General features: G+C 46.1%; 1 protein-coding gene across 3 annotated transcripts in view; it reads left to right on the top strand.

The window, feature by feature from the left end:
- Nucleotides 1-25670, top strand: part of Ccdc6 (coiled-coil domain containing 6) — a 95497-nt gene that overhangs the window by 14226 nt on the left and 55601 nt on the right. The window lies entirely within an intron of this gene.

Consider the following 25670-nt stretch of genomic DNA (forward strand, 5'->3'; position numbering starts at 1 on the left):
TCTCAGCTTTTTTTCTCAGGGTGCTGGAAGAAGGGCAGGCCTCAGGTCTACTTGTACTGCGACCCTGACAGCCTTTGAGTCTGAGACGCTTGATAGAGGATGCAGAGAGAAAGGAAGGCAACCAGTGTGTTCTGTTTGAAACGAAATTGTGGGACATGGTTGCTACAGCTTTGGTGACAAAGAACTTATATGGAGATGTTCCTGGTTATTGTGTGACCAGGATTTGACGGGCCTGGCTAGGAGCCTTTTTTGCTGTTTTTGCTGTTTTATTTATTTTATGTAATTTATATGAGTACACTGTAGCTGTCTTCTGACACACCAAGAGGGCATTGGATCCCATTACAGATGGTTGTGAGCCACCATGTGGTTGCGGGGAGTTAAACTCAGGACCTCTAGATGAGCAGTCAGTTTTTAGCCCCTGAGCCACCTCTTACTTGTTTTAATTCAAGTGTTTTTCTGTGTAGCCTTGGCTGTCCTAGAACTAGCTCTGTAGACCAGGCTGGCCTCGAACTTGCAGAGATCTCCCTGCCTCTGCCTCCTGAGTGCTGGGATTAAGGGCGTGTGCTGCCACCACTGCCCATTTGGAGCCTTTGTTCTTAAGCACTTTTATGTTGCCATGACTACCGGGTTGCCGTGGCTACCTGCCTATGAGATGGCCTATGAGCGTCCTCCTTGGTGCTAAGCACATAAAGGGAAAGGTTCTGTTGTTAATACTTTTTTTAAAAAATGAATCCAGGTGCTTGCCTTATAGGTCGGACAGTGAATCCTTATAGATAAATATTTCTTTAACCTTTCTGTTCCTTAAGCATGCTTGTAAACGTGTTGGTGTCTCGAGGCCTTCCTGTTTAGCTTTTATGGGTGATGAGATGCTTAAGAGTCTATTTAACTGGACAGTTTTTGGACTCCTGGGAGGTGTTAGCAGTGAGGTTTGAGATGCCCTTCTTGGAACCAAGTCAGGGAACGAGCCACAAGCAGGCGCCCCGCTTATCCACTGACCTTGTGACATCAGTGAAGGTGGCGTCGGGTTGTTGGTGGAACAGATAGGGACGGTGTGATTACCAGGGTGCAACAGGTTGGTCATCTCATTTAGGATTCACCACAGGCATGAGATCCTGGGATTCGGCCATCCAAATGACTCGGGTGTGGGGCAGTGAGGCAGCCCAGGGATGGCAGGGTCAGGATCCCCAAGCTTTCTCTGAAGGATGCAGGAGGCAGCTCCTTTTTTGTAGCCTATGAGTTCCTGTCACCCAGAAGAGAATGCATCCGCAGTGGGTAGCCTGGGGAAGGTAGAGGAAAGAGACACAGCCTGGATTTCCCCCTCCCACCTCTATTATTGACTCACACCTTAGAGCACAGTTGTAGCTTAGGTGACTTTGGGAATGTGTTAGCACAGCCTGCAGACCTCCCCTACCTTATGGACCAGAGAAGGCAGTGGAACCTTTTGGGGCTGCTGGTTCAGACCTAACGAAATGAAGGGAAGATGGACTTGGCTGGGTTTGCCCTGGGCCATGACTGAATGTTCTGCAGATTTCGAGACTATGAAAAGACTTAAAGACTCTTCTCTCAAGAGGTTAGAATGGGGCGGGGGCTGGGGGGCGTTCCAAGGAGGCAACAGTGAAGACAAGCCTTGGGATCCTGCACAGCCCCGGACCCCAGACGGCAGGGTCGGGGGCCAGACTTGTTCCTGTCTTGTTTGTCCTTTAGGACCTTGTGATGGAATGCTTCCTCTTAGGTTCACATGGTCACTCCTGGCTGCTGTGGATCTTCTCAGGGGATGCTTGTGGGAGACTCTTCACATGGATGTCTCGCAAGCCAGCCGCATCTGAAGCACATGACATTTAACTTATACGGAGTGGCTTCCGATGCCCAGGCAACACTGTGGGGAAGTTCATAGACAAGCGTAGTGATACTTCCAATAAGCTCTGTGGTCCTCCATGTGCCAGTGACCTGGAAAGATGGCTGCCCAGCCCAGTGCCCTTTAGGGACTTGTCTACCAGTCCTCATGTCAGATGCTTGACCACATTGTTAAGATACATACAGCCCTCGGATTCACCTACTATGAAATTAGTTCCTGTGATACTAATTTTAATCATGTGTAGGTGTGTGTGTGTGTGTGTGTTCATGTTCAGATATTCAAGAAGGACAGAAGTGTCAGATCCTCTGCACTAGAGTTATAGGCAGTTGTGACCCACTGGGCTGGGAACTGTACAAGAAAAGCAGTACACATTTAAAAAAAAAGATTTATTTATTTAATGTGTATGAGTGCTCTATCTGCATGTATACCTGCATGCCTGAAGAGGACATCAGATTTCATTACAGATGGTTGTGAGTCACCGTGTGGTTGCTGGGAATTGAACTCAGGACCTCTGGAAGAGCAGCCAGCGCTCTTAACGTTTGAGCCATCTCTCCAGCCCCAGCAGTATGCATTCTTAACTACTGGGCCATCTCCCCAGCCCTGTAATGGTAATGAATTTTGTACTAAAACTTGTAAATATTTATTTTTACTTCATGTGTGTGAATGTCTTACCTGGAGGATGTCTGCGCACCACCTACCTCTTGCCAGCAGAGGCCGGAAGAGGGTTTTGGATCCCCTGGAAAAGTAGAGTCAGGGGTGGCTGTGAGTTACCAGGTCCTCTCCAAGAGCAGCAAGTCCTCTTAACCACTGAGACCTTTCTCTAACCTTCCATATAGTAAACTCCTTATGGTGAAAGATTTCAAGCATGCCCCAAGATAGTGTGAACTGCAGACTCCCAGTTTCCTAAGGACTAATGGATACATGGCCAGCCTTGTAGGAAATGTATGTTTGGAGGTCAAGAAGCACAGGCATTTCTGGGACCCTGTGTATTGTCCTTTTCTCTCTGCTCTGACTTGTCACCTCTGTGTGCTGAGGCACTTGGCCCTTGCTCTCCTCTCCTTTCTCCCCCGGAGCTGTTGACAACAGGTTCAGGGGCCTTTTGCCCGATGCCCTGGTTTCTGATAGCCATCCCCCAAGCATCCAAGACATTGCTAGTTCAGCCCTCAGTTAGTCTGCCAGCTGGCAGCCCAGCACACAGTAGTAAGTCTTGGAGGCACCTTACGGGTGGAGCAGGCATCTTGCCTTCTGGAGCTCTCTCCACTTAAGGGCGTCTGAAGTTGGCATCTTGCATGGTCCCTTGGGAGCTTTTAGCTGAACAATGTGTGACAGGTATCCCGAGGTTGGTTACCTGTGGCTCCCAGGAAGTCTGGCAGGGTGTTCGAAACTTCCGAGGTGCTGAGGAGAACCAGACAGGAAGGCTCTGAGCTAGGTAGAAAAGTGAGTCATCCCAGCACAGACTCTCTCCCTGGGAGATCTACAGTGGATGATGTCATCTGAGTACCTCCAGGATGCTGTGGGGGCTCTGGGGTGTCAGATCTAGGGTACGGGGTTAGGGAGTGTGTGGCCATATGAGGTGTAGCCAGCACTTAGACACAGAGGGAGTTGGATTCCAAAATCCTCAACTGCTTCCAAATTGTTTTTTTGTTTTTGTTTTTTATTCTTGTTCTTTTGAGACAGGGTTTTTCTGTGTAGCCTTGGCCATCTTGGAATTTGCTCTATAGACCAGGCAAATGTGAGTTCTCTTGAACTCACAGAGACCTGCCTGCCTCTGCCTCCTGAGTGTTGGGATTAAAGGCATGCGCCACCACTGCCCAGCTCAAAGGACTTTTTAAAAAGTTGCTTGTGTGTGTGTGTGTGACATCTGCATGTTGGTATCATTTGTGGAAGCTTGTCTGTCTGTGATATCTGCCTGTTTACATTGTAGAAGCTTGTCTGTCTGTCTGTCTCTTTCTCTGTGTGACATCTACATGTTTTCATTGTGGAAGCTTGTCTATCTGTGTGTGTGTGTATATGTGTGTGTGTGTGTGTGTGCACATGCTGCCCCATGCTTGTGGTTGACATCTGGAGACCTAAGGTTGATGTCTGGACATTTCTTCAATTCTTCTCCATCTTATTCTTTGAGGCAGGGTCTCTGTTGAACCCAGAGCTCACCAGTTGGTCTAGTCTGGCTGGCCAGTTTTCCCTGAGATTCTGTGTCTCTGCCTTCCAGTCACTGGAATTACTGGTGGGCAGCCTCACTTGCCTGGTGTCTCTGTGGGTTCTGGGATCTGAATTCCAACGCTGTTTCCACCGAGCCATCTTCCCGGCCCCCAAAATTACTTCGGCCCACCTATACAAATGAGAAAAATTTTTTGAAAATGGAAGATAGATTTTCCTCATATAATATATTCTGATGAAGGTTCTCCTTCTCTAGTTCCTTCCAGATTTTCCTTGACTCACTCTATCCACCCAGACCACATCCTTTTTCTTTCTCATCAGAATACTAATAGGTATCTAAAATAATAATAATAATACCAACAATAATAATAAACAATAATATATAACATAAAATAAGATAAAGACAAACACACTGGAATAGGACAAAGCAAACCAATTACCAGGAGAAAAAGAGCCAAAGAAAAAGTACAAGAAACACATAGAGACATACACCTTTGCACATACAGAAATTCCATAAAAACTTAGCACTAGAAACCATACTACATATGCAGATGGCCTGTATGGGACAAAAAGAAGGAGGAGGAAAAAAGGAACCTCAAAGTGGTATGTGACAAGAAACCTCCAAAGTTGCCACTAAGTTCATTTTGCATTTGGCCATCTGCTGCTGGGCATGGGTGTCTGTCCATAAGAGTGGCTTCTACACCTAGTGAGCCACCACTGGAGAGAACTAAGTTGTCTTCTGTGAGTGGTTATCAGTTGGAGAGAGCTTTTGGGTTAGCCATGGGGGTTTGTGTGTCCACTTCCCCTCTTAGTGCTGAGATCCTGTCTGACTTAGATCTGTGCATAGATTGTGTGTGCTTCCATTGTGTGTGTGTGTGTTCTTTTTTTTTTTTTTTTTAAATATTTATTTATTATATGTAAGTACATTGTAGCTGTCTTCAGACACACCAGAAAAGGGTGTCAGATCTCACTACAGATGGTTGTGAGCCACCATGTGGTTGCCGGGAACTGAACTCAGGACCTTCGGAAGAGCAGTCAGTGCTCTTCTTAACCGCTGAGCCATCTCTCCAGCCCGTGTGTGTGTTCTTAACATGCATCTCTCGGTCCTGCTGTTTCCCTGGTGTCCTCCATCCCCTCTGGCTCTTAAAATCCTTCTGCCGCCTCTTCTTCAGGGTTCCCTGAGCTCTGAAGGGAGTGATTTGATGGAGACATCCCTTTTAGAACTACATGGTCCAAGGTGTCTCACTCTCTGCACATCGTCCAGTTGTAGGTCTCTGTATTTATTCAACCTACTGCAGGAGGGAGCTTCTCTGATGATGGGCAAGCAAGGCAGTGTCCTATGAGTATCAGAATGCCGACAGGAATCATTTTGTTGCTATATTGCTTTAGTATTTGGATTTCCACAGGACCTTGGCCTATCCTGTCTTAGGTTCTTGGGTGCCTGAGCAGTACTGGGGATAAGCTCCCTCTCATAGAGGGGGCCTGAAGTCCAATCAGACAGCGGTTGGTTGCTCCACAAGCTCGTTGCCACCATTGTACCCGCGTGTCTTGTAGGCAGGTCACCGTTGTAGGTGGAAGGCTTCGTAGCTGGGCTGCTGTTTATGGTTCTCCTGATGGCCTGCCATGAGCACTGGTCCGTAGGGGTGAAGTCTGTAGGCATCAGCTCAGCTTCTCTGTTGTGAGCTGTGTAGGTGTTGTCTTCAGAAGTAACCCTTTATCATTAGTCTGAGGAGGGCAACTGAACATTTTGGCAGTGACCTGGGTTATTTGGGGGTTTCCATGGGGTTCCTAGCAACACAGACGTAACCCATTCCTGGAACTGGAAGTATCATTTCATGACAAGAGATCTAGTTGGGGCTTTCTCTCCCCTGTTATTTGTTTAGATTTCTTGTGTGTGTGTGTGTGTGTGTGTGTGTGTGTATGTTTTAGGAAGCTGCTTCTGTATTAGGTACTGTGCTGTTTCCCTACAACCCCACAAACAGCCCTTAGTTTTAGCTCTCCCTCCCTGTATTCCTTCCCTTGCTCCACCCCTCCTCCTGTACCATTCTCTGACACACACACACACACACACACACACACACACACGGTCCTTCTGTAACAATCTATTCTAGTCCCTTTCTAAGGATATTGATTCCACTTGCCCCCGTCCCATATTTTACACTTAACTGCCTTGGTAAAACTGATCTAAGCCTATTTATTGAATAGCTAACAACTAACATTCTCATGTAAGTGGATACATACCGTATTTGTCCTTTTGGGTCTAGATTACCTCAGTAATTTTTTTTTTCCTAGTTCCATCTATTTACCTGTGCTTTATTTCAGGACTTCATTTCTTTTAAAAGCTGAGTAATACTCCAATTTGTGTATGTGTGTGTGTATGTATTATATTATGTTACATATATACTCACACACACACACACACACACATATATATAATATATTTTTTTAATCTACTCTTCTGTTGATGGGCGTCTAGGCTGTTTGTAGTTTCTGGCTTTTATGAGTAGAGCCCCGGTGGGCTAGACTCTCTGTAGTAGGGCGAAGGGTCCTTTGGATCCACCCTGGGGAGTGGTCTAGCTGGATCTCGATGTTTATGTATCTCTAGCTCCCTAGGGAGCTGACCCCCTTATTCCATAGGGGATGTAAACCCCTGCCCTCCACCAGCGATGGACGAGTGTTCCCCTACTCCCCATCCTTAGCAGCATGAGCTGCCTGTCACTTGTTCTATTGATCTTGGCCATTCTGACTGGTGTAGCGTGAAATCTCCAAGTTCTGATCCGATTTACGTCTACCTGATGGACTAAGGTTGTCCAGCATTTCCTTAAGTGCTTCTCGGTGTTTGATCTTCTGAGAGCTCTGTCTAGATCCAGTGCCCCATTTTTTCAATCAAATGAATGATTTGTTCTCTTGATGTCCAGTGTTTTTGAGTTTGTTGTTTTGGCTCTTAGCCCTTCATTGATTGTGTAGTTGGTAGACTGTTTCCCTGAGCAGCAGGCTACCACTCCGTCCAAACGATGGTGCCCTGTGCTATGTAGAAGCTTTCCAGCTGCAGGAGGTCTCATTTGTTGTTCCTGGTTGTTGGTAGTGCCTGTGCTGCCAGTGTTGTGTTTGAGAAGTGCTTCCTGTGCCAGTAAGTTCAAGGCTATTCCCTGTGCTCCCTCTGTCAGGCTCTGTGTATCTTGTCTTACGTTGAGCTCTTTGATCCGTTAGGAGTTGAGTTTTGTGCAGGGTGAAAAGTGTAGCTCTGTTTGAATTCTTCTATGTAGTCGTCCAGTGTGACCAGCACCAGTCATTAAAGATGCTGTTTTTGTACACACACACACACACACACACACACGTGTATTTTTGGCTTTATAAAATATCAGATGTCCATAGGTGGGTGGACTAATGTCTGATTTGTCAATTTGATCAACAGGTCTTCTATTGATCAGTGCATCTGGGTTTTTTGTACCAATGCAATGCTGTTTTTATTTCTATTGCTCTGTAATAATATCTGAGGTCAGGGCTGGTGATATCTATCTGTCTGTCTGTCTATCTACCTATCTACCAGTTCTTTTATTATTCAAGGTTTTATGTGTCTTAGATCTTCTTTGTCTCCATATGAAGTTGAAAATGAAAATTATCCTTTCAAGTTCTGTGAGGAATTGTGTTTTGGGTATCGAGTTGAATCTGGAGATTGCTTTCTGGAGGAAGGCCATTTTACGATATTAATTCTATTGATCATGAGCATGGGAGATCTTTCCATCTTCTGATAACTGTCTTCAATTTGATGTCCTAACATTTTTATTATGGAAGACTTTTTCACTTGCTTGGTTAGAGTTACCCCAAGAGATTTTTAAATCTTTTTGAGGCAATTGTGAATGGTATTGTCTGCCTGATTTCTTTCCTAACTTCATCCGTCAATTGTATTTAGGAGGGCTACTCATTTTTGCGTCAATTTTAGTATCCAGAAACTTTGCTGGAAGTGTTTATTCGCTGTGGGATGTTCCTGGTAGAATTTTTAGGGTCACTTATGTCTACTCTCATATCTAGCTACAAATATACTTTGACTTCCTCCCTGCCTGATTGTCCCCTTTGGTCTGCATTTGTCTTACTTCTCTAGCTAAAATTTTGAGTGCTCTATTGAATAGGTATGGAGAGAGTGAAGCAGCTCGTCTTGTTCCTGACTTCAGTGGAACAGTCAGCTGTTTGCACTTGGAGTTTCTCTCTGTTTAAGTTGATGTTGTCTGTAGCCTTGCTATAAATCTCCTTTATTATGTTGAGGATATCCTCAGTCTCTGCAGGAATGCGTTCATTCTGTGGCATTTTCTCTGTAGTCGTACTTTGTGTTTCTTGTAAGACCCTGGCTTGGGACAGACAACAACCCACTGCCGGTGGACGATGTGCTGTGATGTTTGCATTAGGCCCCTTTATGTAGTGTTTTGTTTTTGTTTTTGATTCCGCCCAGGTGCTTATTTAATCTCTGGTTTAACTGGCATCCTTTCTTTATCCTGGGCAGTTTCAGGTTGTTTATCTGGTGAAGTGAATTCGCTCTGGAGTATTTTCAATGACTCCTCCTTACCGTGGCCTTTAAGCATTGGACCAGCCACATTCTCGTCTTCCACAGTAACTGCCCTTTGTTCACCTCGCAGGCGCTGTCTTCCTGCAGCTGCTCTGTGTGTCAGGGCTTGGGGGACAGGTTTTTTCTTTTCTTATTTTCCTTTTAGGGTTTACATTCTCTAAGAAAGGCAGATACCAGACAGCTGACTTTTAGATGGTGATAAGCCTCCTGGGAGGACGTGACTGGACTGAGCTCTCGGCTTGTCCCTGAAGCGACACCACACTCTGTCATCATCTGTAACTAGTTTGAATAGCAAAAAAAGCTAGGCACGCAGAGAGCTGGTCAGAGGCTGTTCTGGGGCAAGGGGACATACGTGGATATATCCTGAGATTGTCAGAAGCTTGGCACTTTAGGGAAGTGAGAGATGAGTGTGTGTAGGTGCAATCAAGATGTGGCTAAGGAGATCTGGATGCAAGTGGGGCCAGGTTCGACCTAATTCTGCAACTAATTCAGAAAGTAGTGTTGGCCTGAGTGCCTTTCAAGTTGGGAGTTGGTCTTCATTTATTCATTGATTTCTTTTCTCAGGCTCTACACAACTTTCGCTTGAACAGATTAAGAGCAGGTACTCCCATTTTTGTTTTTGAGACATGGTTTCACTGTGTAGCCATGGCTGTCCTTGAACTTGTTCTGTAGACCAGGCTGGCCTCGAATTCACTGAGATCCACCGTCCTCTGCCTCCCGAGTGCTGGGCTTAAAGGTGTACGCCACCACAGCCTCCTGGCTCTTTTTTTAGTTTTTAATTAGGATATGTTTGTGCTGGTCGTCTTCCTGCTCTCAAATCCAGATGTGGCAGGAAGGTGCAGTGGCATGAAGCAGAGTGTGGTCAAGTGTGAAGATAGAAGCCAAGGCGGAGGAGGGAGGACTGCTGTAGGTGCAGCCCAAATGGCTGTCCCCCTGCTTCCTGAAGTTCATTCTCTGGCATTTCTAAGCAGAAGGGCAAGCAGCCGTTCTTTCTTTGTGTGTGTACAGTCAGAGGAGCGTACCCTCCCCTAAGCGCCGTGTTAGCCCCCAGCTGTGGTTGGTATCTGAGGCTTTCCTGGCTGACTCTTCACCCAACTCCAGGGTTTGAATGTTCTGACGAGGGAAGAGCCCTTCTCTGCAGCCCGGATGATTCAGGGGCCAGGCTTTCCTTATCTGGTGGAGCCTCTCTCGGTGCAGTATAATTTCTAGGATGACTCAGAGCAACACTTTGAATTTTGGCCAGCACATTAGGGTTGGAAAGGAAGCCCCGGAGAGAAAGTCAGCTTGCCAGAACTGGGGCGAAGGTGGGTTAGAGGCTGGGGCCGGAGAGTAGGTGAGGGCAAGCAGGGAGAAGCAGCTCATAAATGATGGAGAGAATGACCTCGTGATAGCTCAGTCACCTAGGGAGGGACACGGTTAAGAATTGGGTGTCCGTGGATGGCGTACCTCTCTGCAGAGGTCACCAGCAGAGAGAGTCTGTAAGTATGACGTGTGTGTGTGTTTCCCTGACATGCCAGTGGATTGCTCTGTGCATCGGAGGCTTGGGTCTGTAGGTGGAGACGAGCAGATTAATGTCCTGGCGGCTTTCCATGATGCATCCCGTGTTTCTTTGATAATGCCATCTTCTCATTAAATATGATTTACTGCTTACTTCTGTCCCCACACCGAGTCGTGTGCTATTACTCGCTCTGCACTGGCAGAATGACACATCCGCTTCCGTAATAGATAATGCTGGGGCCACGTCATAAGTACACAACGTAGATAGTTTTTGTATTGTAGGACAGGTTTACATAGTGAAGGGCTGCTGCATCTCAGTGTGATGAGACCAGATCAAAACCAAGGATAGGCTCCCCAACATTGTCACATTTCCATTGTTCTTAATCTTGGACTTTTATTTTTTTAAGATAAATTTTATGCAGATAGAAGTGTCCCCCATGTCCTTTAAAAAAGATATTCATGAATGTGCGCACACTGTATCCGTTGCCCCCCCCCCCCCCCCCCACTTAAAGAACACCGAGGTTATCCTTCCGCTGGGCAAAGTGCTGCTTTCGTGTGTCTCTGGGAAGGTCAGCTCTGTAAGGAGCACATCGTCTATTGTATGCAGTCTGCTGCGACCCACAGATACAGTCACAGACTCATTCCCTTAACGTCATGTCATGGATCAACAGTGATGGTCTCTGGTGCCTGTGGAGCAGCTTGGAGTGGAATTGCCGGTTCCGAGAGCGTGTGAGTGTGAGATCTGTGTGTGTGCGACTGTGTGGTGCATGAGTGATGTGTGAATATGTGTTTGTATATGTATGTTTTGTGTGTGTGTGTGTGTGGTGTATGTGTGGTGTTTGTGTATGTCTGAAAGATGTGTAAGTATGTGTTTGTATGTACGTGGTGTGTTTGTACATGGTTTGTATATGTTTGAGTGATGTGTGCCTGTGTGTGTTTGTAGTGTGTGTTTGTGTGGAATATGTGTGGTGTGTGTGTGGTATGTGTGGTGTGTGTGTGTGTGTGTGTGTGTGACTAGCTGGGCCAAAGCTTTCAGATGGTTCTCCTGTATATATCTTCATTATCTTGTGCTGGGATTACTGATTTAAGATTCCCTACATTTGTTGGTATGTGTGTATGTGTTCCAAGGATTATGCTTAGATCATGAGGCTTGCATGACAATTTTTATACACCAAGCCATCTCTTCTGCAGGCCCTGTCTCCCCTCCCCTTCCTTCCCTCCCCTCCCCTCCCCTCCTTATAGGAAGAAACATCTTGATTCCTTTGAGTTTGGCTTTTACTTAGAAAAACTACTGTGTTGCTTCCATTTGCACCCCTGCACCTTTCCCCCAGAATTTACTCTACTCCTTAAATAATATAAAAACAGAGACCGATAATGTGCTTTTTCATCACCAAACACTCTTCTCAGTAAGAAAGTGCACATTTGTAAGTACTAGGAGTTAGAAACCATTGAAGGCACATTTTAAATACCTGTTCATAGTAGTTTTCTCTGAATTAAAAAAAAAATATATATATACCTCAGAAGAAGGCTTAAAATCTCAGGGGGTAAACAACTCCCAAATCCGAGGAAGTCCCTGAAACTTTCTAGATTCCCAAGGCCCCTCCTTCTCTTGGGTTATACAACACTAAGGATGGGTGAGGAAGAGCCTTATCAGTCTGTTCAGCTGCCTGTACATTGTGCACTTTGTAATGTGATCCTCCATTAGTGGGCATCCCAGTGTGGGGTAGTGGTCTTTGAAAAATCCTAAAACTGTTGGGAACTTTCCTCAGAGTTTGGGACTTCATTTTTAATATGAAGGGTTTTAAATTCTGGCTGGCCACTGAACTTTCATCTGGTGTGTACTGTGTCAAGAGTTTCTTAAAACAGGCCCTGCCCTAACCAGTGTCTGTTCACACGAAACCAATCTTAGCTCTTTGTTCCCAAATATGTTAGGCAGTTTTAGAGAAAAGTGCATTTGTTCATTAACTATAAAGTCGGTTGAGTCTGTGCCAGTTTGTGTAACTCAAGCCAAACAAGGAATACAAGTTTTTAACATTACTGTTCAGTTGGGTAGGATTTACAGTTTGAGCAAATTTGTAGTAAGACTTTCTATTTACTCAGCCTAAATAGGGCATAGACAATAGACCAAAGATATGACTCCACTGAAGTTCAGCTTGTGACCCAGTTAGTAACTGGGATAATTTATAGGAGTATGTGTGAGCTACTTGTGCATGGATGACTCAAATGCAGCTGCGTCCCTAAAAGGTCATAGTCTGGGAGCTGACTCACAGAAGCTAAACTCCTGGAACGAACACTCTGTATAATGTATAGGCAGCAGGACAGGTTGGAGAATCTCTTCCTCACCCACCTTTACTGTTGTATAACCTGAGAGAAGGAGGGGCCTTGTGAGTCTGGTAAGTTTCAGGGAGTTCCTGGGATTTGTGAGTTGTTTACCTCCTGAGACTTAAGCCTTCCTCTCGGATGTGTTGTTTTAAGTCAGAAGAAATTACTACAAAAGGGTGCTTAAAATGTGCCTTTCTTTCTCTCAGTTACTATTGAAATAAAAACCCAGTTAAAACCTAGACAAAGTAGTCCGTGTGAATGCCCTCGTACACTCCACCTGAATTCACAGATGTTTATCAGCAACTATTCCCAAAGGGTACCCCACTCTGCACCCCTCTCCTTATCCCTTTGCTTAACCATCTGAAAATAGGACTCCGATTTCATATTGTTTAATTCCTGCATCTTTAGTGGCATTGGCCACCCCCACCCCATTGTAATGTCTGTTTTAAGAGAAATTATTTTCCTAGGTCTTTAGTAAAGTTCTTTTAGTTGCTGAGGCAGTAGACTGCTGGTCGGGGGGACATTCAGAACCAAGTTTTCTGTTTGATTAACTTTGTTGATTAACTTCTCAGTAATTTTGATTTTGGGTTTCCTACCTGTAAAAAGAATACTAAACTCCCAAGTTTTCCTTTCCCCAGTTCCTGCTCTCAGAATGACGACTCTGAGACTATTTATTAATAACTGCCTAGGCCATAAGCTTTGGCTCACTCTCTGACTGGCTCATAACTTAAACTATTCAAATTGTTCTGTGTCTACCACTTGGTTAAGTTACTTCTCCTTCCGTCTTGGCTTGCTTCTTCCTTTGCTGCTCCTCAGCAGCTCGCTCTAATCTCTCTTCATTCTATCCTGAGTTCAGCTACCTCCTCCTGTTTCCTTAGCGTTCTCTCCCAGTGTCTACTTTAGTCTCTTACTATTTCCCAGAATCCTCCCACTTCCTATTTCCTGCCACAGCTCATTGGCCATTGCCTTTTTTTATTGACAGGTGATGCTCATATAAGAGATTGTCTCTACACTCAACTCCCACCCCCTGACCATTCATCTCTACTCACCCTTAAAATTACATGTGCATCCAGAGAACTGTCTTGATGTATTTTAGGATGCGTTGGTGTATACATCCTGCCCAGGATGGATCTGAAGCTACAGTAGGCCCCTGCTGACCCCTGAGAGAGGGAAAGTTCAGAGACATGTTACTTTGTCATGTTTCTCAGGGGCAGGCTGGTAGTGTTTCCTTTATCTAAGACCCCGGCACTTTCTTCTGCCTTGAATATGCTGTTTTGATGTTTATCTTAAGACTTACAGGACACATGATACTCCACTTCCTACCTGTTTCTCAGGGAGTACCTGAGCCTTACTTTATTCTTAATAACAATAGCCCCTCCTCTGGCCCCTTTTGAGTATTCTGCTCAGGTCAGCCAGTGGAAACAGTCGACAGGGGGCTTATTTGACTGACACACTGACAGGGAATCTTGGGTGAGTGATATCACTGGCAATTGCTAGTTTACAGTGTAGAGCAGGTGGTGGGTACTGCGGTGTGTGCGTTGTCATCTTGACAGATTCTGGAATGACTAGGGAGACCATCCCTGGCTAGAACTGCAGGGAGTATCTTGACTTGAGTTAATTGATGTGGGTGTTTCTGGACCAGATTGTTTAAAAGCACTGCTTCTTGACTTGCTCACCACGATGGCCTGTACTTTGAACTGTGAGCCGGGAAAGCCCTATTTGCAGGTATCATATGGAGGCGGGGGTGGGGGGTGGGGTGGCAAGGGGCAGGTGGACATTGATCTACTCTCTCCCTGGTTAAAGTAAGAGAGTCATCTCCTCTGTTAGTGTCACCATAGAGTGCCCCTCCCGAGTTACACAGAGGACAATTGTAGAGCTCGTGTGTGTGTGTGTGTGTGTGTGTGTGTGTGTTGAACTATGTGAATGTAAACAGCTATGCTCACTCACAGGGGGAAGGTAACTGAACTCAGAGAGAGGCTCAGAACTGACCAATCAGTGGGAGCACACTGCCTGCAGAGCTTCTGTTAGACAGTGGTCACCCTGTGATTCGATGACTGCTACGTCTGTTTCTTGGCCAAGCGTGTTGCCATGCAGTGGACATCACGTATGAGGTGATGTATTCACAGCTCAGTGCATCTTCAGAGAGTAGATGTAGTTGTATGCTTTGTATCCAGGTCACAGAACAGAGCAGTCCTGGGACCTTGGACACTGCCCTCCTGGCTGTCATGTCTGCCAGAGCGATCACGTTACATAGGATACTCGGTTCCCTGTTCAGTCTTTCTCCCTCAGAATCGTCTGTGTTGTTTCCCTTCACCTGTTTGAGATAAGACCTCAGATCTGTGGCCATCACCGTGGTGAATACATGGTTGGCGCTAATGTTAGCTCTCAGGACCTAGGCTGCCCAGAAGATCTACTTAGATGCCAGGGCTATAAGCGTCTTTAGTGCACTGTTGGTAGTTTTAGAATGTGGAGATGTGGAAAATGTGCTTTATCTGGGATCATCCTCCTGTGCCCTTCAGATCCCGGGCTTCTCTCACTTATGGCTTTAGATGTGCATGCTTTTCCAGTGTGGATTTCTTTATATGGGTGTGTACATGTGTGTGTGTGTGTGTGAAGGTGTGTGTGTGTATGTGGCGTGGCTAGGTTGGCTAGTTAGGATTCCCTCTGGTTTCTGCCTTCCCGGCGCTGGCATGGTTGGTGTCCACTGTACCACGTCAAGATGTTTTTATGTGGATGCCAGTGGTTGAACTTGACAAACCCTTTACAGAATCAGCTATGTGCTCCCACCTCCCAGTACTGATTTCTGATAACACTCAGCCATCTGCTTTCTGGTCCCTCCTCCCGTGCCGCACAGATGCTTATGCATGTAATGGGGTCTTACCTGCGAGCTGCACCCGTGTGGCCTTTCTGATCTCGGGGAGTTCGAAGCCAGTGCGTGGGAATGGTGAGCCTTACCTCGTGATGTGCGGTCCAGCCATCTAAAAGAGGAGGAAGAAGTTAGAAGATGCTTGGGGCGTTTGAGTCAAAGCCCAATGCAATGTAGGGCAACGAGATGAACGAGGGGAGGGGTAAAGGGGTGGGTACTTTTTCTTGAGGGTAGCACATCTGTGTCTTCTGTCTCCTTCCTATGTCATGGCTTCCAAACTTACCTACAGTATGTGTCACTTAACATATTCTGGTGTTTATGACGACTAGGCAGGAGAGAGGGCAGGGTACTAAATATTTAAATAATATCGGCCTCCCTGTTGTCTCTCTTACTCCCCAAGTGTAAGCCCTGGGTTAATCTCATTACCTCAGTTGCCAGTATCAGTATTTTTGCGTGTGTGCAGGCCTCAATAGACCTGTGCCCTTAAATGTCTGTAAATGTGGAGGCTGCAGGTCAACCTTTGATAGCATTTGTCAGGAACCGTCCACCTAATTTTTTTTTGGAGACACTCTCTTGCTGGGACCTGGGGTTTACTGATTAAGCCAGACTGGCTAGCCAGCAAGTCTCATGGAATGGTGAGCTGTCTACTTATTGCAGATAGGCTTTCTTAGGTCGGATATTAAAGAGGACACTATTACTGCTGAGAAAATACTAAAAAAATTTGTTATTACTGTTCTGGGGATCAAACTCAGTGCCACAGATGAGGTGAGCACTCTGCCCGGCCCATTCTGGTAACATTTTTTATTTAAGATTTTTATGTATAAATTATACATACAGCATCTGGCTCCTTTTTGCTGTACAGATTAGAAGCCAAGGTTATTTTGGGTAGCTTCAGTTTTCTCTTCCTTTAATTAACAGATAAAGTTTATGTCACGTGGCGGTTTTAAGTTTGGCGGGACTCGCTGCAAAGAACTTAGAGTCCTTTCAAGATGCCAGAGTGGTGGGGAGTGGATTGAGAGGTCGGTGGGTGTCTTAGTCAGGGTTTCTATTCCTGCACAAACATCATGACCAAGAAGCAAGTTGGGGAGGAAAGGGTTTATTCGGCTTACACTTCCATGCTGCTGTTCATCACCAAAGGAAGTCAGGACTGGAACTCAAACAGGTCAGAAAGCAGGAGCTGATGCAGAAGCCATGGAGGGATGTTCTTTACTGGCTTGCCTCCCTGGCTTGCTCAGCCTACTCTCTTATAGAACCCAAGACTACCAGCCCAGGAATGGTCCCACCCACAAGGGGCCTTTCCCCCTTGATCACTGATTGAGAAAATGCCTTACAGTTTGATCTCTTGGAGGCATTTCCTCAACTGAAGCTCCTTTCTCTGTGATAACTCCAGCTGTGTCAAGTTGACACAAAAATAGCCAGTACAATTGACCCCTTGTCAACTTGACACACAAACACATCACTAGTAAGCCTCAACCCTTACATTCTTATTCATCCCCAAGATCTAAATAACTTTAAAAGTCCCACAGTTTTTACATATTCTTAAATTTTCAATCTCTTTAAAATATCCAACTCTTTTAAAATCCAAAGTCTTTTTACAATTAAAAGTCTCTTAACTGTGGGCTCCACTAAAACAGTTTCTTCCTTCAAGAGGGAAAATATCAGGGCACAGTCACAATGAAAGCAAAAATCAATCTCCAACCGTCCAACGTCTGGGATCCAACTCACGATCTTCTGGGCTCCTCCAAGGGCTTGGGTCACTTCTCCAGCCATGCCCTTTGTAGCACACACGTCGTCCTCTGGGCTCCAGATGCCTGTACTCCACTGCTGCTGCTGCTCTTGGTGGTCATCTCATGGTACTGGCATCTCCAAAACACTGCATGACCCCTTTAGTCCTGGGCCTTCAATTGCAACTGAGGCTGCACCTTCACCAATGGCCTTCCATGGCCTCTCACAGTGCCAAGCCTCAGCTGCTCTGTGTGACCCCTTCATGCCTTCAAAACCAGTACCACCTGGGTGACCCTTACACATTACCAAGTCCCGCTGCAGAAGGAGTACAACCTTGCCTATCTCTAGAACACAGCCTCTTTGTGCTTTCAGAAAACACTTCCCAGAAGATGTCACCTCAACGATGCTGGTCTCTTCTTAATCACCGCTAATTTCTTAGCTCCAGCTAACCAGCATCAATAGTCCCAGTAATGCAAAGTTTTTGCTTTAGTAGTTCTGGTATCTTGTTAATCACAGCTGATTCTTCAGCCCCAGCTAACCAGAACTACAAAATCTTTACAATCAAAACAGCAATGGCCCTGAAAAAGAGTCTTTAAATTTCCCTCTGAAATTTCACAAACCAGACCTCCATCTTCTGCACTGTTCTCAACATTATCTTCCAGGCTCCTACACAACATCTGACAGAGCTCTTAACAACGAATGGATCTTCAAGCCCAAAGTTCCAAAGTCCTTCCGAAGTCCTCCCCAAAACATGGTCAGGTTGTCACAGGAATACCCCACTCTGCTGGTACCAATTTGTCTTAGTCAGGGTTTCTATTCCTGCACAAACATCATGACCAAGAAGCAAGTTGGGGAGGAAAGGGTTTATTCGGCTTACACTTCCATGCTGCTGTTCATCACCAAAGGAAGTCAGGACTGGAACTCAAACAGGTCAGAAAGCAGGAGCTGATGCAGAAGCCATGGAGGGATGTTCTTTACTGGCTTGCCTCCCTGGCTTGCTCAGCCTACTCTCTTATAGAACCCAAGACTACCAGCCCAGGAATGGTCCCACCCACAAGGGGCCTTTCCCCCTTGATCACTGATTGAGAAAATGCCTTACAGTTTGATCTCTTGGAGGCATTTCCTCAACTGAAGCTCCTTTCTCTGTGATAACTCCAGCTGTGTCAAGTTGACACAAAAATAGCCAGTACAGTGGGGATATATTTTTTGATGGCTCTTACTTGTGATTGCTTTGAGCCTATCCGCTTCTAGCTCCCCTCTCCTCCTCCTTAGCACCCCTCCCCTGCCACCCTCATTGGATCTTCCTCCTCTTTTTTTTTTTTTTGTTTGTTTGTTTGTTTTTTGTTTTCCTAAAGCACTGAGTTCCGCTTTGTGTCCCCTGCAGGAAGGAGGCTGCCATCATACTCTTGTCCACATGCTTGGGATGTGGGCCGCACTGCTTCTTGGGGAATTTTAAAATCACTCCTCTGTTTAGGCAGCTGTGCAAGCTGAAGTTTTTTCAGCCTACCAGGACCCTCTGCATGTTAGGTAACACATTTCTTCCTGCTGCGTGGTAGCTGTTGGTGGTAGTTGAATACCACCAAGTCAATCTGAAACAGGAGATTAGAAACGGGGTTTGCCCTAATACGACCCCGTGTTTCAGAAAAGCACACACCAGAGATAGCAGAGCTGCGAAGCACAGGGGCCAGTGGCAGACATTTATTCAGACCATGTGGTGTTACAGAGAGTCTCTAACCAGTGTTGGTTCCCCGAGAGACACAAGGTTGGACTTGGGACTGCTTTCCACAGAAAACTTAAAAATGTAATCCCAGTGTGTGGAATACCTTCCGAAGTAGGAAGATGTTGTCTCGGAAGCTCCCGTGGCCATGCCTCTGTACGATCTTTCCGAATAAACTCGGAAAGTTTATTCATCGGATTCGTATCTCCTGGCTCAGTCCTGGGGAGCCTTATCATAGTTCTTTTGGGCGAGCAGATCTCTACCAGATTGTCTTTTAAAAACCGTATCTAGAATCACTGGATCTATCTTGTCTGCCAGTCCATCTATCTAGAATCACTGATCTATCTTATCTGCCTGTTCATCTATCTAGAATCACTCCATCAGTCAGTCTATATGATATCTTTTTGTGTATAGGATGTGTGCGTTTGTGTCTATGCAGTGGCACACGTGCCACGATGAACACGTGGAGATCTGACCCCAGGGCAGGTGTGTTTCCTTGCCTCCTAGCCCCCGTTTGTGTCTGCCTGTATCAGGCCAGCCGGTCTGAGAGCTTCCAGAGTCTGTTTTTTCTGCATCTCGGATGAGTATGGAGATTACAGACAGACAGATACCTGCTTCTTTGTCCCGGTTTGAGTCTTGGTGACTCAACTAAGCATCTTACTCTCTCTAAGGCTTCAGACATGGTCTCTCTTACTGATGAATGCACACTGCAGGTTTACTGCAGACTGGTCATCAGTACACTCCTTGGAAGCACCTCTGACCTGATTTCTGTGGGATGACCCCAAATCTCTTGAGGAAGGCGTTGAGGTCCTGCCATGTTTGTCAGACTGCCTTTCCCCTGCTGAACATGAGTGGTCTGAACACTGTTGACAGGCTTTCGTTTGTTCTTAATTATAGTGACATCACTCTATGATCAGGACCGCTATCATTTCCCTGGTGTCTGCATCGATTCCTTCTTGATGCCATAGCAGAGCCCCACAAATGTAGTGACTTAATAGTGTATAGATTTACCATCTTAAAGTTCTGTCGGGAAAGTCCAGTGTGGGTGCCACTGGCCAGACAGCAGTGTGTGGGGTCAGACCAGCAGTGTGTGGCAGGCTTGATTTCCACAGCTTCCAGAGCAGTGGCTCTCAACCTCCACAGCTTGGTGACCCTCATGCTCTACAGAGCCCCAGCCGTCTTTATAACTGAAATTTGCTACTGTTAAGAATTACAAGGTAGGGGCTGGTGAGATAGCTCAGCGGTTAAGAGCACTGACTGCTCTTCTGGAGGTTATGAGTTCAAATCCCAGCAACCACATGGTGGCTCACAACCATCTGTAATGAGTAACAACAACAACAAAAAAAACCTTATGGGCCAGAGTAAGCAGGGACTGGAGCAAGAGGGAGAGGGAAAGGGGGAAAAAGAATTATAATGCAAATATCTGATAGGCAGGGTATCTGATATGCCACCCCCAAAGGGGTTCCGACCACAGATTGAGAACCACTGGTCTAGCATCTGTCTGATTTCTAGAGGCCACTGGGATTCCTTGGTGCTAGCTCCTTTCTTCCTCTCAGTTAGCCATGTAGCTCCAGGCTCTTTTTGTGACACTCTGGCCTCTTCTCTGTTTTGCTTTTCCACTCTGAGGTTTCTGGAGGCACTGTCCCCACCCAGAGAAGCTAGGTTGATCGATCAGCCACCCTAACTTTGACCATTCCCTTTGCAGCTGGTATCTGGTTGCTGATGGACAGACAGGCTGTGTCACTTCTGGTGGATGACATTTCCATGTACACTCGATGTCCATCTATGTACTGCTTAAGCCATGGGCCACTTTTGTAAACATGTCCAAACAGGATAGCTCAGGACTTGCCTCAGTGCGTAGAGCACAGAGTTCAGATCCCAGAGTCCTGTCAGTTCCAGGGGGACATGCTGCTTCTATGTGGTGGCAGAGGGAGTGTCCCGGCTGTCTAGACTGTCTGAATTAGTGAGCTCTGGGCTCAAGTGAGAGACCTAGCTTCAACATGTCTGATAGAGTGATCAGAAAAGACACCCAGTGTCACTTACACCCACATACACAACTCCACACGTGCCCACGCACACAAACACACATACACACACACACACACCCCAATACATGTCTCAATGACTGCAGCTCCCTGTGCTTGCCTGGGTTGGAGAACAGGAGGCAAGCTGACGTATTTTCATCAGACACTAATATGTCTCTTAGTCACCTTCCTAATAAAAGCGTAATGTCCTGCCTCTTCCTGTCCTTTTACTGTGTTACTGTGCTTGTGGCATGGTTAATTCGTTGGCTGCATTTGCCTGGTAAATGTGTAAGGAAATGAGTGTCTACACATACATACTTTGCCAGCAACTGCTGCTTCTTTATTTCCTTCTGATGTGCAAGCCAGGAGCTGCATCGTGTTGGATACAGGCAGTGTCCCAGTGAGTTGGGGAACGTTCGTTCTTCATGAAGAAACACTTAAGACGGTTGTAACCCATGTCCTTACTAATTTTGAAAGCTAGACAGACCTTCCCCAGTTTACTACAGAACCTCCAGAAATAGAGATAAATGTGTTTTTAAAATGTTGAATGAAGCCTGGAGGTTCCTTTGGAAAATTAAGGATAAGGGATGTTGAAATGTGTTCTCATAGCTCCTTACAGGTGAGGTGCTTTAGAGGATGTGTGTGTGTGTGTGTGTGTGTGTGTGGTGTGTGTGTAGACGAGTGTTGTTTGAGGAGTAAGCTACTTTCCCAAGGAGTGTAAGACTTGCATCCTCCAGTCCTGGGGTTTACAAGAGATCTTCACTCTCTAGCGAGATGTGGACACTGGACGTCCAGTGGCCAGATACTGGCCAGGGTGGTTTCTTAGACTTCAGGGAATCCTTGCTAGATTCTTCCCATTCCTCCCAGCCAGGAGTTTTCCTGGCCTGGAGCACTTCAGTTCCTATCTCTAGCTACAGTGCTGCTGCCCTCAACCCCCACCCCTCCTTGTGTTTCTGGTTTCTCTTGTTAAGGACATCGGGAGTCACTGTAGGGCCCACCCTCATGACCTCATCTTAGCTTTATCTGAAGAGACTTTATTTCCAAATAAGGTCACCCTCAGGACTCACTCATCCTTGGGAATTAGGACTTTGACTTATCTATTGGGAGGGACCCACTCCATCCCATAACTGGTATGGAATATGGAAAATAATTCTGAGCAAGCAGGATGGATAAGGTAATGCTGCTGGTGGATTGGCCCAGCAGATCCTTCAGACAGCTGTGAACGAACAGTCTCAGGAAGTGTGATAAGGCCGAAAGACTGGCTAGAGTGCCAGGCAGCTTGGCCGGGTTCTTGGCCAAGTGGCTGTAATTCTTGGTTTTCAGTCTTTGGGGAACTATAGTTAACAGGATTCAAGACCACCCTTATCCCCATTGCATTGGGCAGCAAGCTTTCCAGGAGGCTCCTTCAGGAGAGATTGAGGTCTTTCTCCTCTCTTGTTACCCTTCCACCCCTAAATCTGGAATGCTCTACTACAGTGGAACACACACACACACACACACACACACACACACAGCATAGGGTCACAAGGAGTTAATGTAGTCTTGCTCCTGTACTTAGGTGTCCAAGCAGAAGAAAACCTTCACACTGGAAATGAGTCCTTATGAGCAAGGTTTATAGTCTTCCTACCTCTCCCTCAGGAAGGCTCGAGAGCATCACACGTCCACAGAACACCAGCCAGCTGTCTCTTAAGCACAAGTCAGAGGGAAGTCAGTTCTCTGAATTGTCATGCTCGTAGACGCTTAAAGCAAGCACAGGATGCAGCTATGGGCTGAAAGGAATAAATAACCAGGGCCAAATAGATGAGTTGGGACAGTACAGGATACAGTTTTCAACATGGTCTTTGTAACGGCGTGACAGAAGCTTTGGAAATGACCACCGTGTCCAGCCGTAAGGAGATCGATATCGCCCCCATCACTGTCCGTTGCTCGCCCTTCTGCCATCAGTATGGCTCCTCTTGAAGAAGTTGATGTTTCCTGCACTCTGATAAGTGTATTTGCTCTTGGTCACCAGTTCGGCTGAAGCTGCAACTGGTGAAGGCAGATCAGCGAAGGGAGCAGGGGCCAGCCAGCTCATAGCATTGCCTCGCTGTTGCTTAGATCTTGGGTGTGGTTAGGAAGCAAGATGATAGATAGGGTAGTTCTGGGGGAACCCTCAGGTGGGGATCTTGCAACACCTTCTTATCTCTTCACACCTCAGACATAGTCACGGTTGGGCAGCGTTTCACATTGTACCATAGTTTGGGTGGGTGTGATTAGCTTCTTGCCAGCTGGAAAGGCCACCAGCATTTGCTGTGTAAAGGAAGGAGTTTGACTGTTGTGGCGGGGGTGGGGGTGTGGGTGTGGGTGGGGGAGATCCTTCTGTTAGAAAGTATAGCATCATCTTCTATCTGGCAGGTACACATAGCAAGTAGGTGGGCGTGTATATAAAGAGGGAGAAAAGACTCCTTTCTCCAGCGTCCACAGAACCCCTGCTTCCCAAACTGAGACCCAGGCCATTTTGTTTCTGTACCATCATCCTTCAGTCACTTTGTGGCCCGGATGCGCTATTGAAAGCTGGCCTAGGGGACCGAATTTGCAATTAGATTGCAGTAGAGAATGTTGTCCCAACTGTCATATAAACTAGAACATTTTTAACTTGTCAAGCATTTCTGAGATGGAGTTTGCCTTAAGCACAGAAGAGATGCTCCTTGAAGCAGGGGCTAGCCGTTTGTCTGAATGTGTCAGGATGACGACTCTCAGGCAAGTCTAATAATTACGTTAGTTCGTGAGTTGTCATAATGATAGGAAGTTAGAGCCTTTTCATGTTTCATTATGCTATGAAATAGACATCTCTTTTTCTCTCTGTCTGAGGCAGCTTAACATCGTTATTTCACTTCTGATGTAAACAAAAAGCACCGGCTGACCATGGTGGTACTGCCTGTAATCTCAGCCCTCAGTGGATCGGGATTTTAAGTTCAGCCCAGAGCCTCAGAGTAGACCAGAGAGCCCGCTTGCTTCTTAGAGTCAGTTCTAGTTTCAGGAGTCCAGCAGCGGCACACTTTATAGCTGCACGTGTTACATTAGCTCTTTACACACTTTGTTTGAATAAAATGAAGTTTGTGTACTAACTGTGTAACTGTTTAGCATCCCTGGTGTGAGAAGGGAGTCTTGGTTGAGGGATTGCTCAGATCAGAGTAGCCCACCGCCGCTAGGGCCTTCGCCTACCCGCCGCCCATTGCCTACTATGGGCTAGGCAATCCCCACTTGTCTACGTGGGGATTGCCTAGCCCATAGTAGGCAGCGTAATTCCCTAGGCAGGTGGTCCTGGGCTATGTAGGAAGAACAGGTAAATGGTGAGCGATTGAGCAGCACTGCCCCATAGTTTCTTCTTTAGTTCCTGCTTGAGCTCCTGTCCTGACTTCCCTCCGTGTTAGACCATGACCTTTCCTCCTCTAAGATGTTTTTGATTCAGGGTGTTTTATCACAGCAACAAAGATAGAATTAGAACAAATATATTGGCAGTTGTTGGTTTTTATTTTTTAAGGTTTTTTTTTAATTAGCATATGTGCTGGCTAGTTTTATGTCAACTTGATACAAGCTAAAGTCATCTAGAGGAGATGCCTCCATAAGATTGGGCTGTAGGCAGGCCTGTAGGGCAGGTTCTTTTTTAAAAAAAGATTTATGTAAATGTGTACACTATAGACTTTCACTTTCTTCACACCAGAAGAGGGGTATTGGATCCCATTACAGATGGTTGTGAGCCACTATGTGTTTGCTGGGAATTGAAATCTGGACCTCTGAAAGAGCAGTCAGTCCTTTTAACAGCTGAGCCATCTCTCCAGCCTGGCATTTTCTTAATTAGTGATTTGGGTAGCCCATTGTTGCTGGGGCTATCCCTGGGCTGGTAGTCCTTGGTTCTATAAGAAAGCAGACTGAGCAAGTCACAGGGAGCAAGCCAGTAAGCAGCACCCCTCCATGGTGTCTGTGTCAGCTCCTGCCTCCAGGTTCCTGCCCTGTTTGGGTTCCTGTCCTGACTTGCTGTGATGTGGAAGTGTAAGCCAAATCCGCCCTCTCCTCCCCAAGTTGCTTTTAGGTCATGGTTGTTTCATTGCAGCAAGAGAAACCCTGAGCAAGCCTGCATATATTAATTCTGACATTCCCTCATGCCTGTCTGAAATGCATTTAGGTAATAATACCCTTTATTTTCTGTTGGCACTTTCTGCTCAGCTGATCCCTTCGTTCCCACCTGGTCCTCCATTTCCAGGTCTTCTGTTTTCGGTATATTTCCAGAACTTTCCGTCTATTCAAGCCAGCTTCCCCAGGTCTCTGTCATGTGTGGTCTATTCTGTTAGGCTTCTGCTATGTGCTTTACTGTTTTGGATTTATTCATATTATCGTATGTCTCAGAACCCAGGGGAAATGCGTCTCACCATGGCTATATAACTTTTGGCTAACATTTTTATTATGTAGTATTTTCCTCAGAATAAATAAGACTGTAAGACATGATCCAGTTTCAGAGCACAAGAAGAGCTGGCTTTCCCTGGTCTGCACTCCGTGATGGTTCTCACAGACGTGGATGCCTTTTCCCTGTGAAATAGCCCATGTTATCCCCACCCCTTATTCCACATGGGTATATTCTCCAAAATCTGTTTTTATTTTTTTTTAAGTACGTGTTGAGTGCTCACATGGTTGTAGTACCTGGAGAGAACAGAAAGAAGAGGGTGTCAGATCGCTGGAGCTACAGGCAGTTGTGAACTGCCTGACCTAGCTGTTAGGAACCAAGTGCTGTAAGATCAAGAATTGACAAATGGGACCTCATAAAATTGCAAAGCTTCCGTAAGGCAAAAGATAACTGTCAATAAGACAAAAAGGCCACCAACAGATTGGGAAAGGATTTTTACCAATCCTAAATCTAATAGGGGACTAATATCCAATATACACAAAGAGCTCAAGAAGCTGGACTCCAG

The sequence above is a fragment of the Mus caroli genome, unplaced genomic scaffold (genome assembly GCF_978045245.1).
Source record: "Mus caroli unplaced genomic scaffold, Mus_caroli_1 scaffold_9, whole genome shotgun sequence".
Classification (NCBI taxonomy): Eukaryota; Metazoa; Chordata; class Mammalia; order Rodentia; family Muridae; genus Mus; species Mus caroli.